This window comes from Bombyx mori, chromosome 28 (genome assembly GCF_030269925.1).
Source record: "Bombyx mori chromosome 28, ASM3026992v2".
Taxonomy (NCBI): Eukaryota; Metazoa; Arthropoda; class Insecta; order Lepidoptera; family Bombycidae; genus Bombyx; species Bombyx mori.
Window position 1 is genome coordinate 10,635,619 of NC_085134.1, and position 18,180 is coordinate 10,653,798.

At 56.8% G+C, this 18,180-nt stretch overlaps 1 non-coding gene across 1 annotated transcript; it reads right to left on the reverse strand.

Moving 5' to 3' along the window:
• Nucleotides 1-538: 538 nt before the first annotated feature.
• On the reverse strand, nucleotides 539-677 carry Mir2752 (microRNA mir-2752). Its single transcript, NR_107304.1, is given in 1 exon segment — nucleotides 539-677. It is a non-coding gene; the product is annotated as a microRNA mir-2752 (primary transcript).
• Nucleotides 678-18,180: the final 17,503 nt, after the last annotated feature.

The window sequence follows — 18,180 nt, forward strand, 5'->3', positions numbered from 1 at the left end:
TGGGCGCGTTGCCCGATTGCAACGGCGACCCTCCTCGCCACCCCTCCACAGGGGCGGCCTTCCGACAGCCCAGGAAGGCTGCGCGTGGGCTGGGTAGTGGCCCACGTGCAGCTGCAGGATGCCAGGCCGTGGCGCTGTCTTCGGTGCTTCGGCACCGGCCACGGCCTCGCCAAGTGCCCGTCGACCGTGGACCGCAGCGGCTTGTGTTTCCGCTGCGGCCAACCGGGGCACAAGGCAGCCTCCTGCACCACAGCCGCGCCGCACTGCGTCTTGTGCGACGCGGCCAAAAGGAAGGCCGACCACCGGGCCGGGGGCCCGGCGTGTAAATCCGCCCCCTCCTCTACAAAAACGAGGAGGGGCGGAAAGAAAAAGAAGCCGGCTGCAAAAAGGGCAGCCGGTGAGTCAGCTCCCGCCGCGGCACCAGAGCAGCCGCAAGGCGGGACAGACGAGGGAGTGATGGACGTAGCCCCGTAATGGGTTGCGTCCATCGCTTCCTCCAAAGTAATTTGAACCACTCCGCCAGGGCACAGGATCTCCTCGTCCACACCATGGCGGAGTGGTCAATCGACGTCGCTGTCGCCGCGGAGCCGTACTTCGTCCCCACCGACCAGGACTGCTGGATCGGGGACGTCGACGGCTCCGTGGCCATTGTGTTGAGACAGTCCGCGGCGTTACCCCCCTTGGATATGGTGGCCAGGGGACCCGGGTACGTCGCGGCTAGGATCGACGGGACCGTCGTGATCGGGGCGTACTTTTCTCCGAACAGGAGCCTCGCCGAGTTCGAGCGGTTTCTGGGCGGGCTCGAGGCGCTTTTACACCGCCTCGGGTCCCGCCCTGTCATCGTAGCGGGGGACTTCAATGCCAAGTGCACGGCTTGGGGTTCCCCCCGCACGGATGCGCGAGGCGAGGCCCTTTCGGAGTGGGCGATCGCGACCAGCCTCTGTCTCCTAAACAGAGGCACGGTCGCGACTTGCGTGCGGTGGAACGGGGAATCCCACGTGGACGTGACGTTCGCGTCCCCGTCCGCCGTGCGCCGCACCCGCGGCTGGCGCGTACTCGAGGGGGCGGAGACGCTCTCGGACCACAGATACGTCCGATTTGAGCTCTCCGCCTCCTCCTTGTCTTCGTCGTCAGCCGCGGGCGCCCGCGGTGAGGAGGAGCTCCCGCAAGGTGCGCCCCGTTCGTTCCCCAGGTGGGCCTTGAAAAGGATGAACAAGGAGTTGCTGATGGAGGCGGCCGCTGTTGCTGCGTGGGCGCCAAAACCCGCGCGGCTCGCGGACGTGGATGCGGAGGTCGACTGGTTCCGGGGCACCATGGCAAACATTTGCGATGCCGCCATGCCCCGGGTCGGCCCCCGAGCACCACGTGGGGGTGCGTTCTGGTGGTCGCCCGAGATCGCAAGACTCCGCGAGGAGTGCGTGAGGGCGCGCCGCCGGAGCGCACGCCACCGCCGCCGCCGTCGTCGCGACGCTGCGTTCGCGGAGACGGCGGCCCAGCTGCACGCTGACTGTCGTCAAAAGCAGACGGCGCTGCAGCTGGCCATCGGCGAGGCCAAGAAGCAGAGCATGAAGACTCTCCTGGAGTCGCTCGACGAAGATCCCTGGGGGCGCCCATACAAGATGGTTCGCAGGAAACTGCAGCCGTGGGCGCTCCCCGTGACCGAGCGGCTCCAGCCTCGGCAGCTGCGGGAAATTGTTGCGGCACTCTTCCCGCCGGCAGCAGGGGGGGACTTTGAGCCCCCCCAGATGGACGCCACGTGGGGCACGCCACCGCGTCGCCCCAGCGTTCCCGCTGCCGAGGAGCCCCCTCCCCCTATCACGGGGGCGGAGATCCATGCGGCCGTGTCCAGAATGAGAGCGAAGGACGCGGCCCCCGGCCCTGACGGCGTTCACGGCCGGGTCTGGAGCTTGGCCTTCGAGGCCCTAGGGGACCGGCTCGGGGGGCTTTTCGAAGCGTGCCTCGAGTCGGGACGGTTCCCGTCGAAATGGAAGACGGGCAGACTGGTCCTTCTGCGGAAGGACGGGCGCCCCGCGGACTCACCCGCGGGCTATCGCCCCATCGTGTTGCTGGACGAAGCGGGCAAGATGCTCGAGAGGATCGTCGCGGCCCGCATCGTCCGGCACCTGACCGAGACGGGTCCCGATCTTTCGGCGGAGCAATACGGCTTCAGAGAGGGCCGCTCGACTATCGACGCAATTCTGCGCGTGCGGGCCCTCTCCGACGAAGCCGTATCCCGGGGCGGGGTGGCGATGGCGTTATCCTTAGATGTAAGGAACGCCTTCAACACCCTGCCCTGGTCGGTGATCGCGGGGGCGCTGGAGTATCACGGCGTCCCCGCATACCTCCGCCGACTGATCGGCTCCTACCTCGAGGGCAGGTCGATCCAGTGCATCGGACACGGTGGGGCGATGTTCCACTTCCCCGTCGAGCGCGGTGTTCCGCAGGGGTCTGTACTGGGCCCCCTGCTGTGGAACATCGGCTATGACTGGGTCCTGCGGGGCGTCATTCGGGGTCCCCTCCCCGGGCTGAGCGTAATATGTTACGCCGACGACACGTTGGTCGTAGCTCCGGGGAGGGACTACCGGGAGTCTGCCCGTCTGGCGTGCGCAGGCGTGGCACACGTCGTCACAAGGATCCGACGGCTGGGACTCGAGGTGGCGCTCGACAAAACCCAGGCCCTGTTGTTTCACGGGCCGGGACGAGCGCCGCCTCTGGGTGCCCACCTCGTGATCGGAGGCGTCCGCGTCGGGGTCGGGGTGACCGGTCTTCGGTACCTCGGCCTTGAACTGGATGGTCGGTGGAACTTCCGCGCTCACTTTGCGAAGTTGGGCCCTCGACTGATGGCGACGGCCGGCTCTTTGAGCCGGCTGCTTCCAAACGTCGGGGGTCCCGATCAGGTGGCGCGCCGCCTCTACATGGGGGTGGTGCGGTCGATGGCACTATACGGCGCGCCCGTATGGTGCCACGCCCTGACCTGCCAGAACGTCGCCGCGCTGCGACGTCCGCAGCGCGCGATCGCGGTCAGGGCGATCCGAGGATACCGCACCGTCTCCTTCGAGGCGGCGTGCTTGCTCGCCGGGGCGCCACCCTGGGACCTGGAGGCGGAGGCGCTCGCTGCCGATTACCGGTGGCGTAGCGACCTCCGCTCTAGGGGGGAAGGGCGCCCCGGCGAAGGAGTAGTTCGAGCGCGGAGGCTCCAATCTCGGCGGTCCGTGCTGGAGGCGTGGTCTCGCCGCTTGGCGGACCCGTCGGCCGGCCTCCGAACCGTCGAGGCGGTCCGCCCGGTTCTCGCGGACTGGGTGGGCCGCGACCGCGGATGCCTCACCTTCCGGCTAACGCAGATGCTTACCGGCCATGGTTGTTTCGGCCGGTACTTGCACAAGATAGCCGGAAGGGAACCGACGGCGCAGTGCCACCACTGCGCGGACCGCGACGAGGAAGACACAGCGGAACACACGCTGGCGCGTTGCTCTGGATTCGACGAGCAACGCGCCGCCCTCGTCGCGGTCATTGGAGAGGACCTCTCGCTGCCGCGCGTCGTGGCTACGATGCTCGGCAGCGACGCGTCCTGGAAGGCGATGCTCGACTTCTGCGAGTCCACCATCTCGCAGAAGGAGGCGGCGGAGCGAGAGAGGGAGAGCTCTTCCCTTTCCGCACCGATCCGTCGCCGTCGAGCCGGGGGCCGGAGGCGGGAATACGCCCGTACGTCCCGGCCCCTGTAGATGGCGGCCTCCCCCCGGTGAAGGTCAAGGGGCGACCTGAGGGGGTGAGGCCGCGCGGCGCGCTACCAGCACTCTAGCGCGCTGCCGTGGAGTGAATAGAGCGACCGGTCGATGGTGTATCGCGTCCCGACCCGGCAGGCTGGTTCTGGTCCAGCGGGGTATTCCGGGACACCAGCGGCACCGTCTGGGCGGCCCGACGGGCTGCCGTACCGAGACGGCCGACGTTTCAGAGCCTTCGATTCGCCTCGAAGGCTCCGTCGGCTGGGCGTCCTTGGGGTGAGCCGCGCCGTCTGGTTGTAGTGTTGACCGCGGTAGCCCCCCTACCTCATCCGGGTTCTGACCTCGGAGGGGATCGGACGTCGGGTGTAAGAGTGCAGGGGAGTCGTTTAGTGGGTGGGCTCTAAAATCCTTGGGCCCGCGGTCTGCTCACAACACCATGCAGATCGTTGAGTCTCACATACCCCGCGCGCCCCTTTTGCGCGGGGACCTCGTAGGAGGTTCGGCCCTCTACCCGAAAAAAAAAAAAAAAAGGTTAGGTTTTTTTTTTTTTGTTTTTTTTTTTTTTTTTTTTTTTTTTTTTTTTTTTTTTTTTTTTTTTTTTTTTTTTTTTTTTTTTTTTTTTTTTTTTTTTTTTTTTTTTTTTGGATACACCCGTCCTCACAGGGCGTTGCGTCCTACCTGCAACATAATCGGAGCTTTAGCTGCTAGGTTTAACATTTCTTACTATTCTACTTATTTCTTATATAATATATTATAATATTTACAGGACTTTTTTATGTACATTGTTTAATTTTTTATTCTTACAGTGATTTTTACATCCTATTTTTAACGATTTGTTCTTAAACTCTACATCTTTATTTATCTAATTCCTTACTCTATGCTACTCTATAATATATATCACTATATTATGATAGCATAATTACTTGCTACGCTGTTTTGTTTCTGTTTATAACATTTTGAGCGATTTCGATACAGAATTTTAAAAACGTGTCTCTTTCTTTACTATTTAAGATGTTTGGTACATTTTCCCTTACAATGTTTTCATTTATTTTATTTCCTAATTCAAACCTTTGCATTGCAGGTATTGGGCAGTCGAAAAGGATGTGTGGGACGGATTCCTCTGTTCCTGGCTCGCATGCGCACGATGGGCTCTCTTTGCACTTAAAGCGATTCAAGTACTCCGAGAACCCACCGTGCCCTGTCATAATTTGCGTAATTATACCACCGATTTTTATTTTGCGGATCATCCGGTACGCCATCACAGCATCCGGGAAGAATATCTTTGTGACCGACGCGGTTTCTCCAGTTCGATATCTGCGATTCCATTCGTCAAGCGTCGCAAGTCGAATGCTTCGCTTGGCGAATGAGACCGGGTACAGATCGTAATCAGGTCTTCTTTTGGAGCCCAAAGCGGCACTTTTGGCAAGCTGGTCAGCTCTTTCGTTACGCTCCATCCCTGCATGAGCCTTAATCCAGAATAAGGTAACAACCTTACCCTGGAGAGATGCTGTTGTTAATTTATCTCTGCTCTCTACTGCAAGGGGATGGAGGCAACTATGATTTATGACCGTTTGTAGAGCTGCCATTGAATCACTGTAGACTCCAAAAGAAGACGCTGGGTGTCCGAGAATTACATGTGTGGCCTTGCATATAGCCAGAAGTTCAGCCTGGTAGACGGTGCAATACCCTGGGAGAGCAAGCTTGAAGGCTTTTATTTCGGTCTCGCTGTTCCACACAGACAAGGCAGCACCGACTTTGCCCTCAATCCTGCTCCCGTCAGTAAATATACGAATTTCAAAGTCACTGTTTTGGTTGAACTGTTCCCGATCTACCAGGCTCACGAGCCTCAGGCTGATACGCTCAGCGGGGTGTGGCGCCTCAATGGCTGGGGCCACCCGCTCGATCTCCCTGTCCCCCAGCTCCAGCCGGGGCACTCCCCTCTTGGCCTCGTACAGTGAGGCCGCCTCACGCACTCTGAGATCAAGGGGAAGTATCCCAGCCAGTAGCAGCGCCGAGTTCAGGGAGACCGTTCGATAGCCCTTACAGATTTTCTGCGCTATCCCACGCTGGACCACTTGAAGCTGTTTGATCGTCATCAGCTTCTTTGCCGCCGGTGCCCACACGCTAGCAGCGTACAGGATGATCGGCTCTATAGTAGCCGTATAAATAATCCTAACTATATCAGGGTTGAGACCCCAGCTCACTCTCGCCGCTCTGGAGAGTAGCTTATATATTCCAGTAGCCTTTCTGCAGACATTCGCCACGTGAGTGTTGAAAGTCAGCCTGTCGTCTATGGTGACACCAAGGAGTTTTATTTCCCTGGACATGGCAATGTCTATCCCTCCCATCCTCAAGCGTGGGGTGTCGTGTTTAAGTTTTCTGGTAATAACCATCGCATTTGTTTTTTGGGGCGCAAATTTAAGCTTATTTTTGACACCCCACGTCCGAACATGTTCGAGAGCGACATTGGCGCGTCCTTGCACCTCTAGTGCGGTGTCACCATCGAAGACAAGCACGACGTCGTCCGCGAAGGCCTGACCATACTCACCCCAATTCTCTAGGCTTTTTAAGAGAGGGTCCAGGAGGAGGTTCCACAAGATTGGTCCTCCGATGGAACCCTGGACGCACCCCTTGGTAGTGATTTTGGTGCACTCCTCTCCCGCATACCTAACCACTATCTCTCTGTTCCTCAGGTAGCTATCAAATACCTTCCTGAGGTTCAGTGGGCACTTTTCCTCAGCCAGTCGGACTCGTATAGCTGGCCACCAGGCGCTATCGAAGGCTCCCTCTATGTCCAAAGAAACCAGAACAATTATTTTCTTTTCATCTAATTTCCTGTGAATGTGTTGCATTAGATTATAGAGGGAGTCCTCGGTGCTTCTCTGGGGCATGAATCCGTACTGGCGAGTACTCATTTTAGGCAGTAGGTGAAATTTGAGGCGTGACACCAACATTTTTTCATATATTTTGCCTAGTATTGGCAGTAGACCAATTGGTCTATATGCTTTGGGGGTGGTATAGTCAGTCCTTCCCGGCTTTTTCAACACCACGACCGTAGCCTTCTTCCAAAGCTCTGGAAAGTGATGGTATTCCAGACACTTGTTCAAAAATATTAAAAATGCATCACTGTGGTTTCTAATGACGTGTTGGCAAATATCTGCAGTAAAGCCATCCGCTCCCGGGGCTTTTTTCGGGTTAAAGGATTCGCTGGCCTGTTGTAGCTCCGCCATCGTGAATGGTGGGTCGCAGGGCTCAACTTGCTTGCCATCAATCACTTTTTCGGCTTCGGCTCGCGTTTGACGGTGGTCACTATTTTCGGCGTCAGTGAGATCGTCTGGATAGAAGGTCTCTGCCAGAAACTTGACAGAGCCCTTCTCATCCAGAACCTCCCCTTCCTTTACCAGCGGCTGATCCTCCTCCCTATTCGTTGTCCTTCCGATCACCCTGTAAATACCCTCCCACACACCCTCCCTGTCCTGCTTACAGCAAAACTCCTTCCAACTTTCCGTCTGAGCTTTTGCTGCTTCTAATTCATACTTTTCTTTTTGTTTCAGGTACTCCTCGATGACCTTTGACCTCCGGATTGGGGCAGCGTTCCTGATTCTGCGTTTTTTAGTGGCAACGTTCCTCTTCAGATCTGCGAGTTCCTCGGACCACCACGGCAGGGTAAGTGTTTCATTTGATTTTTTGATTGGCATCGACTCTACGCAAGCGTCCGTAATTGATTTCGTAAGACCTAGTGTGGTGTTGTTAAGTTGTTCAGCACTTCGTACATTCGTGAGTTCAGCGGTGGTAAATTTATTTTCTACTAATTTTTGATTTAGTTTCTCACGAAAACTCGTCCAATTGGCTTTCTTTGTGTTGAACAACCTAGTGGTCCTACTTATTTTTGTGCCCTTAGATTTTTGCAGCCGAATACTAAATACTATGCCGTTGTGGTCAGCGCTCGTCAGGCCCTCGTCAACTCTCCAGTCTTCCACTACGCCAATTAAGTCCGCAGAACAAGCTGTTACGTCCACAAAACTTTGGTATCGCTTACCCCCTCGGATGGTATCAAAAGTCGGAGTTTCCCCTCTGTTTTGTATGTGTAGCCCCAGCTCATTGAGAGCACCCAGCATCTCCTCACCTCGGTGGTCGTTTAATGGACTCCCCCACCATGAGCTTTTAGCGTTGGCGTCACCTCCAATAATCCACTTTTTAGACCCGATTTCTTTGTCGATTCGCACTAGATATTCTAAGTCAGGAGTGATGGGCTGACCACCCTCTGAGTTCTCAAAGTAAAAAGAGACTAGCGTGATCTCCCAAGCACCGGTACGGAGTCCCACCACCACGATATTGTTTGTGGTGAGCTTCGGGTATTGGACTACGTTTAGGTCAGGGTTAAAAACAGCTATCGCAGCTTTAACTGTTCCGTCTCTTGGGCCAGCGCTTTGGAAGATTCTTGCGCCCCTGTAACTTTTCATCACCCTGGACGCCCCAACATAGGGTTCCTGAATTAGGGCTACCGATATACCGCGATTTTTCGCTTCGATCAGCAACTCGTTGGTCGCTAACTTCATGCGTTGGAGGTTTGCCTGTACTATTTTGTAGCGAGTAAGTTCATTCTGGGTGCCCTCAGCAATAGGCTATCGTTGAACGGGCCAGTTCGTCCCATTTTCGACGTATTGGGCAATCGTGGCTGAATGCGTTGTGCGCCGCATAGTCCATTTTTGCCCTGACGCAGTTCTTGCAAATCGGAGGTACGTCCGCTAGATATTCGGTACATTCCGACTTCAGGTGAGGCCCCCCACAGTGGCTGCAAAGATCCGCCGGCTCCTTGCAGAACCGCTTCCCATGCCCATAGCCCAGGCACCGCGTGCACTGGACCAATGGTGTTTGGTCTTCGGCCTTAACCCGCTGGAGATCGATGTGGACTTTCCCAGCCTCCACCACCCTCTGCCAAACAGTCGGGGAAACACCGATTACTACATGGGTGGTATGGGGATTCTTGGTTTTCTTCCTATATTTTATAGAAATTCTGCTCCCCTCCTCATCGAGGCCGCGGAAAACAGCCCGGTTCTGATTTCTCAGGGCTTTATAGATGTCGTCGTCAGTATTGACCTGCAAGACGTCCCTGAGGATCAAGAGCGGATCCCTGTTCCCCACCTCCCCGATGGTGAGATCAGCAGCTTCCTTTTCAAGCCGATCCTTTACTTTGCTTCTCTCCTCCTTCGTCCCAAAACCCATGATCACCTTCCTATCTCTTCCTTTCCTAACTCTCTCCACCTTTATCCAACCTTCTTTGGCATCCATTGCATGTCGAACTTTCTCGAGTACCTCCTCTCCCGAATCTGTTTCCACTTTCGAGGAGATCACCATAGAGTGCAGCGTGGTTCGCCCGCGTGACGACTTCTCTCCCTGAGTCGCCGTCATACTAGCGTAGGTAGCCGTTCGCTGGTTAGGTTAGGTTAGGTTAGGTTAGGTTAGGTTAGGTTAGGTTAGGTTAGGTTAGGTTAGGTTAGGTTAGGTTAGGTTAGGTTAGGTTAGGTTAGGTTAGGTTAGGTTAGGTTAGGTTAGGTTAGGTTAGGTTAGGTTAGGTTAGGTTAGGTTAGGTTAGGTTAGGTTAGGTTAGGTTAGGTTAGGTTAGGTTAGGTTAGGTTAGGTTAGGTTAGGTTAGGTTAGGTTAGGTTAGGTTAGGTTAGGTTAGGTTAGGTTAGGTTAGGTTAGGTTAGGTTAGGTTAGGTTTTTTGTTTTATATAAACTAATCTCTCCTCCAAATTAATTGGAGACCTGTTGTACCTCATTCATTCTAGTTCTATCAATCATCCTTCCGCATCTATACCCATACGTCACATCCACGCACTTCTTTCACATTATTGCCGCTGGGATTTCGGCCTACTTTATCTAAACTCTATTTTTTATATTTTGTACAGGTTCAATAATTTTAAGTTCTTTTGTTTTATTATGTGACTTATAGCTATCACTCTACATTTAAACATTTATTATTTACACTATTACTATTATCTAAGTTGCTTATTATCTATTTTCGTTTCTTATATACTATTACAATTGTTAATATCTAATTTTTACAGTTTATTTACATTCTTATTTGCATATCTTATCTAACTTACATTATATTACTATTTCTTATCATATGTTAATATATACTTATGATATACGTAATCATATGTGTGTCTATTATTTATTTTTACTTATGACTTTACTAACTATATCTTTACAATACGTTATAAAACTGTCTCTTACTTTTTTATTTTCCATAATGTTTTTTATTTCTATTGTACAAATTTGGATTTTTATCTTAGTTTCTAGGTCTTGTCTCTCCCGGCTAAATATGGCACATTCTGTTATAACGTGTAAGGGCGTTTCGTCGTATATTGAGTCGCATGGGCATGCCGGACTGTCTCTCAGCTTAAACCGATACAGATAAGACAGAAACCCCCCGTGTCCAGTCATAAGTTGTGTCAATGTTTGGTCAAATTTCAGTTTCCTCACAATAGGGTACGCCGTCTCCACCCGTGGAAAGAAGGCCTTCGTGACCGATGCTGTTTCCCCGTCGTCATATCTACGGTGCCATTCTTTTATAGAGGTTCCCCTTATTTGCGTTTTAATATAGGACACCGGGCACGCGCTGTAGTCCGCTTTAGTTTTTAGTTTAAGGGCCGCTTCCTTTGCCAATTTGTCAGCTCTTTCATTTCCTTTAGTTCCCACGTGGGCCTTGATCCACAATATTTTTATTATTTTGCCTATTCTTTGTAGTGCTATAATGTTCTCTCTAGCTTCCACGGCCAACGGGTGATAGCAATCATTGTTTACTAACGAGTCTAACGCCGCTCTTGAGTCACAAAAAATACAGAACTCACTCGCCTCTGATCCCATTATCACTCTAGTGGCCCTCGCCAGCGCCAACAACTCCGCCTGGTAGACTGTACAGTAGGGTTCGAGCCTATATCTTTTTGAGCCAACCTCGACTTCATCTTTCCATATGGACAGTGCTGCCCCGACTTTGCCTTCCATCTTACTCCCATCCGTGTAGATGTGTAAGGCATTTTGGTCGTTCGTGGCTTCTAGTTCTGCACTATCCATAATAATTCCGTATTCAAGGTCGAGGTTTGCTGCCGGGTGCGCCATCCGATTTACAGGCACCGGTCTCTCTACCTCCCGATCGCCCACCACGCGCCGGAAGTGCCCCTTCCTTTCCTCATACAGCAAGGCTGCCTCCCGGATACGGATATCCAAAGGAAGCAGTCCGGCCAGCAGCAGGGCCGAGTTGAGTGAGACGGTCCTGTGTGCCTTAATAATTTTTTGCGCAAAGTCTCTCTGCAGCGTCCATAGGCGCCTCTGAACGCCCACCTTCTCCGCCGCCCGAGCCCAAGCGCTAGCCGCGTAAAGGACTATGGGCTCCACCACTGCAGAGTATATCGCTCGGATAACCTCGGGGTGGAGTCCCCAACTGACCCTGGCAGCTCTGGATAATTGCTTGTATATCTGCGCCACTCTCGCCCTAGTGTTGTCGACATGAGTGTTGAAAGTCAGTTTGCGGTCTATGGTCAACCCCAGGATCTTAATCTCGTCAACACTTTCAATAGGGATTCCCCCCATTTCCAGCCTTGGGACGTCATATTTGATTTTATTAGTAATTACCATAGACCGCGTCTTCTGCGGCGCAAATAACAGCTTGTTTTTTCTGCCCCATGCTCCGACGAGCTCCAGGATCAGATTTGCCCGTCGCTCAATATGCAACGCGTCATCACCATCGAAGACAATGACGACGTCGTCTGCATAAGCTTGGCAGAACTCCCCACGACCCTTTAGAGTCCTCAAAAGGGGATCGAGCAGGAGGTTCCAGAGGGTCGGACCCGCAATGGACCCTTGGACACAACCTTTTTCGGTTTTCTTATGGTGCTGTCCACCGGCGTAGCTCAAAGTTACCATTCTGTCTCTCAGGTAATCGTTCAACATCCTGCGGATGCCTATTGGGCAATCTTCCTCCGCCAGCCTTGTTTTGATCATCGGCCACCACGCCGAGTCGAATGCACCCTGTATGTCCAGTGAGACGACCACGATCAGCTTCTTTAGCTCCAGCATGTTCCGTATGTGTCCCATCAGGTCATACAGGGCATCCTCGGTTCCTTTTTGTGGCGTGAAACCATACTGCGCCGCACTAGCTGTAGGGAGCAGGTGCCATCTCAACCGTCTCACTAGCATTCTCTCCAAAATCTTTCCTAAGACCGGGAGCAGACCGATTGGTCTATATGACTTCGGCGATGCGTAATCGGGCCTTCCCGGTTTCCGCAGTGCGACTACGGTCGCCCGTTTCCACACTCTCGGGAAACTACCCAGCTCTAGGCACTTGTTGGTCAGCGCCAGTAGGAGACCCTCGTCCTGCCGGAAAGCCTGTGAGCAGATATCCGACGTCAGCCCGTCGGACCCCGGGGCCTTTTTCGGGTTGAAACTCCTCACCGAGTTTCGGAGCTCTGCCATCGTAAACGGTGGGTCATTGACTTCAGCATGAACCACATCGTTTAGTTGTTCTACCCTTCTCCTGATATCTCGGTGTTCGGAAGTATCTTCCTCTTCGGAGTCCTCGGGGTAAAAAGTGTCGGTCAAATACCTGGCCGATTCCTCCGGCCCCAACTGCCTCCCAGATACCATCAGCGGAATGTCTTCCGGGCGCTTCTTGGTCCGTCCTATTACCCTATATATTCCCTCCCAGAGACTCTCCCTATCCTGTTTCCCACAGAAGTCCTTCCAACTGTTTATCTTTGCCTTTTGAGCTTGTTCCTCATAATTTTGCTTCTCTTTCAGGTATTCGGCAATGACGTATCCCCTGCGGACAGGCGCAGCACAGCGAATACGTCGCCTCATGGTCGTGACTTTCTTCTTCAAGGCTTCCAGTTCCCTGTTCCACCACGGCAAGGTAAGTAATTCTATCCTTTTTAGTTTCGGTATAGTTTCTTCGGCAGCCTCCACTATTATGTCATTATACTTCTTAGCTATTTCCTCCAGTTCACTCTTGTTATTTATTTTCCTTACTTTATCCTCGTTAATTGTAAATTTTATTTGTAGTTCTGCTAGTTTTGTCGTAAATTTATCCCAGTCTGCTTTTTTAGTGTTAAATTTTCTGGTTGTCCTAATACACTTTTGCCCTACCTTTTTCTGTAAGTCCACCTCGAAAATGATCGTTCCGTGGTCAGATCCTATGAAGTCATCGACCGACCAGCTGTGTATTTTATCCATCATGTTTTCGGTGGAGACAGTAACGTCAATGTGGCTCTTAAGAGTCTTGTCTCCTCTTATCGTTCTGAAAGTAGGCTCGTCTCCCTCATTTAATATGTGCATTCCCATTTCTATGAAGGAGGATGCCATAAGTCTGCCCCTTTCGTCTTCTCTTTGGCTGTTCCACCACACACTCTTTGCGTTACAGTCCCCTCCCATGATGATACCACAACCACCGAAACTTTTGTGGATGTTTCTCAGTTGTTCCAGGTACGGCTCTATGGGCTTCCCAGGCTCGAAGTAAAAGGACACCAGGATGAGTTCAGAGGTCAGATTTCTGATTTTTACCACTGAGATGTTGTTTGTAGTATGTTCCAAGCATTGATAGACCTCAAGGTCATCGTCAAACACTGCTATCGCAGCTTTGACGACTTCCCCGGTATCGAAGACACTCTGCAGAATCTTTACCCCCCTGTAGTCTCTCATCCTTCTCGCACCACCCACATACGGCTCCTTTTTTTTTTTTTTTTTTTTTTTTTTTTCGGGTAGAGGGCCGAACCTCCTACGAGGTCCCCGCGCAAAAGGGGCGCGCGGGGTATGTGAGACTCAACGATCTGCATGGTGTTGTGAGCAGACCGCGGGCCCAAGGATTTTAGAGCCCACCCACTAAACGACTCCTCTGCACTCTTACACCCGACGTCCGATCCCCTCCGAGGTCAGAACCCGGATGAGGTAGGGGGGCTACCGCGGTCAACACTACAACCAGACGGCGCGGCTCACCCCAAGGACGCCCAGCCGACGGAGCCTTCGAGGCGAATCGAAGGCTCTGAAACGTCGGCCGTCTCGGTACAGCAGCCCGTCGGGCCGCCCAGACGGTGCCGCTGGTGTCCCGGAATACCCCGCTGGACCAGAACCAGCCTGCCGGGTCGGGACGCGATACACCGTCGACCGGTCGCTCTATTCACTCCACGGCAGCGCGCTAGAGTGCTGGTAGCGCGCCGCGCGGCCTCACCCCCTCAGGTCGCCCCTTGACCTTCACCGGGGGGAGGCCGCCACCTACAGGGGCCGGGACGTACGGGCGTATTCCCGCCTCCGGCCCCCGGCTCGACGGCGACGGATCGGTGCGGAAAGGGAAGAGCTCTCCCTCTCTCGCTCCGCCGCCTCCTTCTGCGAGATGGTGGACTCGCAGAAGTCGAGCATCGCCTTCCAGGACGCGTCGCTGCCGAGCATCGTAGCCACGACGCGCGGCAGCGAGAGGTCCTCTCCAATGACCGCGACGAGGGCGGCGCGTTGCTCGTCGAATCCAGAGCAACGCGCCAGCGTGTGTTCCGCTGTGTCTTCCTCGTCGCGGTCCGCGCAGTGGTGGCACTGCGCCGTCGGTTCCCTTCCGGCTATCTTGTGCAAGTACCGGCCGAAACAACCATGGCCGGTAAGCATCTGCGTTAGCCGGAAGGTGAGGCATCCGCGGTCGCGGCCCACCCAGTCCGCGAGAACCGGGCGGACCGCCTCGACGGTTCGGAGGCCGGCCGACGGGTCCGCCAAGCGGCGAGACCACGCCTCCAGCACGGACCGCCGAGAGTGGAGCCTCCGCGCTCGAACTACACCTTCGCTGGGGCGCCCTTCCCCCCTAGAGCGGAGGTCGCTACGCCACCGGTAATCGGCAGCGAGCGCCTCCGCCTCCAGGTCCCAGGGTGGCGCCCCGGCGAGCAAGCACGCCGCCTCGAAGGAGACGGTGCGGTATCCTCGGATCGCCCTGACCGCGATCGCGCGCTGCGGACGTCGCAGCGCGGCGACGTTCTGGCGGGTCAGGGCGTGGCACCATACGGGCGCGCCGTATAGTGCCATCGACCGCACCACCCCCATGTAGAGGCGGCGCGCCACCTGATCGGGACCCCCGACGTTTGGAAGAAGCCGGCTCAGAGAGCCGGCTGTCGCCATCAGCCGAGGGCCCAATTTTTCGAAGTGAGCGCGGAAGCTCCACCGACCGTCCAGTTCGAGGCCGAGGTACCGAAGACCGGTCACTCCGACCCCGACGCGGACGCCTCCGATCACGAGGTGGGCACCCACAGGCGGCGCTCGTCCCGGCCCGTGAAACATCAGGGCCTGGGTTTTGTCGAGCGCCACCTCGAGCCCCAACCGTCGGATCCTAGTGACGACGTGTGCCACGCCTGCGCACGCCAGACGGGCAGACTCCCGGTAGTCCCTCCCCGGAGCCACGACCAACGTGTCGTCGGCGTAACATATTACGCTCAGCCCGGGGAGGGGACCCCGAATGACGCCCCGCAGGACCCAGTCGTAGCCGATGTTCCACAGCAGGGGGCCCAGGACAGACCCCTGCGGAACACCGCGCTCGACGGGGAAGCGGAACATCGCCCCACCGTGTCCGATGCACTGGATCGACCTGCCCTCGAGGTAGGAGCCGATCAGTCGGCGGAGGTATGCGGGGACGCCGTGATACTCCAGCGCCCCCGCGATCACCGACCAGGGCAGGGTGTTGAAGGCGTTCCTTACATCTAAGGATAACGCCATCGCCACCCCGCCCCGGGATACGGCTTCGTCGGAGAGGGCCCGCACGCGCAGAATTGCGTCGATAGTCGAGCGGCCCTCTCTGAAGCCGTATTGCTCCGCCGAAAGATCGGGACCCGTCTCGGTCAGGTGCCGGACGATGCGGGCCGCGACGATCCTCTCGAGCATCTTGCCCGCTTCGTCCAGCAACACGATGGGGCGATAGCCCGCGGGTGAGTCCGCGGGGCGCCCGTCCTTCCGCAGAAGGACCAGTCTGCCCGTCTTCCATTTCGACGGGAACCGTCCCGACTCGAGGCACGCTTCGAAAAGCCCCCCGAGCCGGTCCCCTAGGGCCTCGAAGGCCAAGCTCCAGACCCGGCCGTGAACGCCGTCAGGGCCGGGGGCCGCGTCCTTCGCTCTCATTCTGGACACGGCCGCATGGATCTCCGCCCCCGTGATAGGGGGAGGGGGCTCCTCGGCAGCAGGAACGCTGGGGCGACGCGGAGGCGTGCCCCACGTGGCGTCCATCTGGGGGGGCTCAAAGTCCCCCCCCGCTGCCGGCGGGAACAGTGCCGCAACAATTTCCCGCAGCTGCCGAGGCTGGAGCCGCTCGGTCACCGGGAGCGCCCACTGTTGCAGTTTCCTGCGAACCATCTTGTATGGGCGCCCCCAGGGATCTTCGTCGAGCGACTCCAGGAGAGTCTTCATGCTCTGCTTCTTGGCCTCGCCGATGGCCAGCTGCAGCGCCGTCTGCTTTTGACGACAGTCAGCGTGCAGCTGGGCCGCCGTCTCCGCGAACGCAGCGTCGCGACGACGGCGGCGGCGGTGGCGTGCGCTCCGGCGGCGCGCCCTCACGCACTCCTCTCGGAGTCTTGCGATCTCGGGCGACCACCAGAACGCACCCCCACGTGGTGCTCGGGGGCCGACCCGGGGCATGGCGGCATCGCAAATGTTTGCCATGGTGCCCCGGAACCAGTCGACCTCCGCATCCACGTCCGCGAGCCGCGCGGGTTTTGGCGCCCACGCAGCAACAGCGGCCGCCTCCATCAGCAACTCCTTGTTCATCCGTTTCAAGGCCCACCTGGGGAACGAACGGGGCGCACCTTGCGGGAGCTCCTCCTCGCCGCGGGCGCCCGCGGCTGACGACGATGACAAGGAGGAGGCGGAGAGCTCAAATCGGACGTATCTGTGGTCCGAGAGCGTCTCCGCCCCCTCGAGTACGCGCCAGCCGCGGGTGCGGCGCACGGCGGACGGGGACGCGAACGTCATGTCCACGTGAGATTCCCCGTTCCACCGCACGCAAGTCGCGACCGTGCCTCTGTTTAGGAGACAGAGGCCGGTCGCGATCGCCCACTCCGAAAGGGCCTCGCCTCGCGCGTCCGTGCGGGGGGAACCCCAAGCCGTGCACTTGGCATTGAAGTCCCCCGCGACGATGACAGGGCGGGACCCGAAGCGGTGCAAGAGCACCTCGAGCCCGCCCAGAAACCGCTCGAACTCGGCGAGGCTCCTGTTCGGAGAAAAGTACGCCCCGATCACGACGGTCCCGTCGATCCTAGCCGCGACGTACCCGGGTCCCCTGGCCACCATATCCAAGGGGGGTAACGCCGCGGACTGTCTCAGTACGATGGCCACGGAGCCGTCGACGTCCCCGATCCAGCAGTCCTGGTCGGTGGGGACGAAGTACGGCTCCGCGGCGACAGCGACGTCGATTGACCACTCCGCCATGGTGTGAACGAGGAGATCCTGTGCCCTGGCGGAGTGGTTCAAATTACTTTGGAGGAAGCGATGGACGCAACCCATTACGGGGCTACGTCCATCGCTCCCTCGTCTGTCCCGCCTTGCGGCTGCTCTGGTGCCGCGGCGGGAGCTGACTCACCGGCTGCCCTTTTTGCAGCCGGCTTCTTTTTCTTTCCGCCCCTCCTCGTTTTTGTAGAGGAGGGGGCGGACTTACACGCCGGGCCCCCGGCCCGGTGGTCGGCCTTCCTTTTGGCCGCGTCGCACAAGACGCAGTGCGGCGCGGCTGTGGTGCAGGAGGCTGCCTTGTGCCCCGGTTGGCCGCAGCGGAAACACAAGCCGCTGCGGTCCACGGTCGAGGGGCACTTGGCGAGACCGTGGCCGGTGCCGAAGCACCGAAGACAGCGCCACGGCCTGGCATCCTGCAGCTGCACGTGGGCCACTACCCAGCCCACGCGCAGCCTTCCTGGGCTGTCGGAAGGCCGCCCCTGTGGAGGGGTGGCCAGGAGGGTTGCCGTTGCAATGGGGCAACGCGCCCACGCCGTCCGGGTTCCCGAATATGTTTCCCGGAGTTCCCCGACTTTGACGTCGGCGAGGGCGCAGTTGCCCTGCGACGCGATGGCCGCGGCGACCTCCTCCTTCGTGGCGCACTCGTCGAGGCCCGTGATTTTGACTTCACCCATCTTCACGGGCCGCGCGATGCGCACCATCTCGGGGTCCGGCAGAATTTCTCGAAGCCGGGCCGCCAATTTTTCGGCCGCGGCGTTCGTGTTTTCGCCGGGGCACTCCAAAAGACGAGCCCCGTTGGCCGTCTGCCGGACCTTGACGCCACCCTCCACGCCGAGGGCGTCCACATTTACGCCACCGCGCGCCTGGGTCATCACGTCGTGGTACGTGATGCCCTTTTCTTTGGCGGCCGGCAGCAGCTCCAATACAACTGCAGCCGACCGCGGGGCGCGCGGCTTTCTGCGTGCTCCTCCTCTTCCTTTTTGGCCCCTCGGCT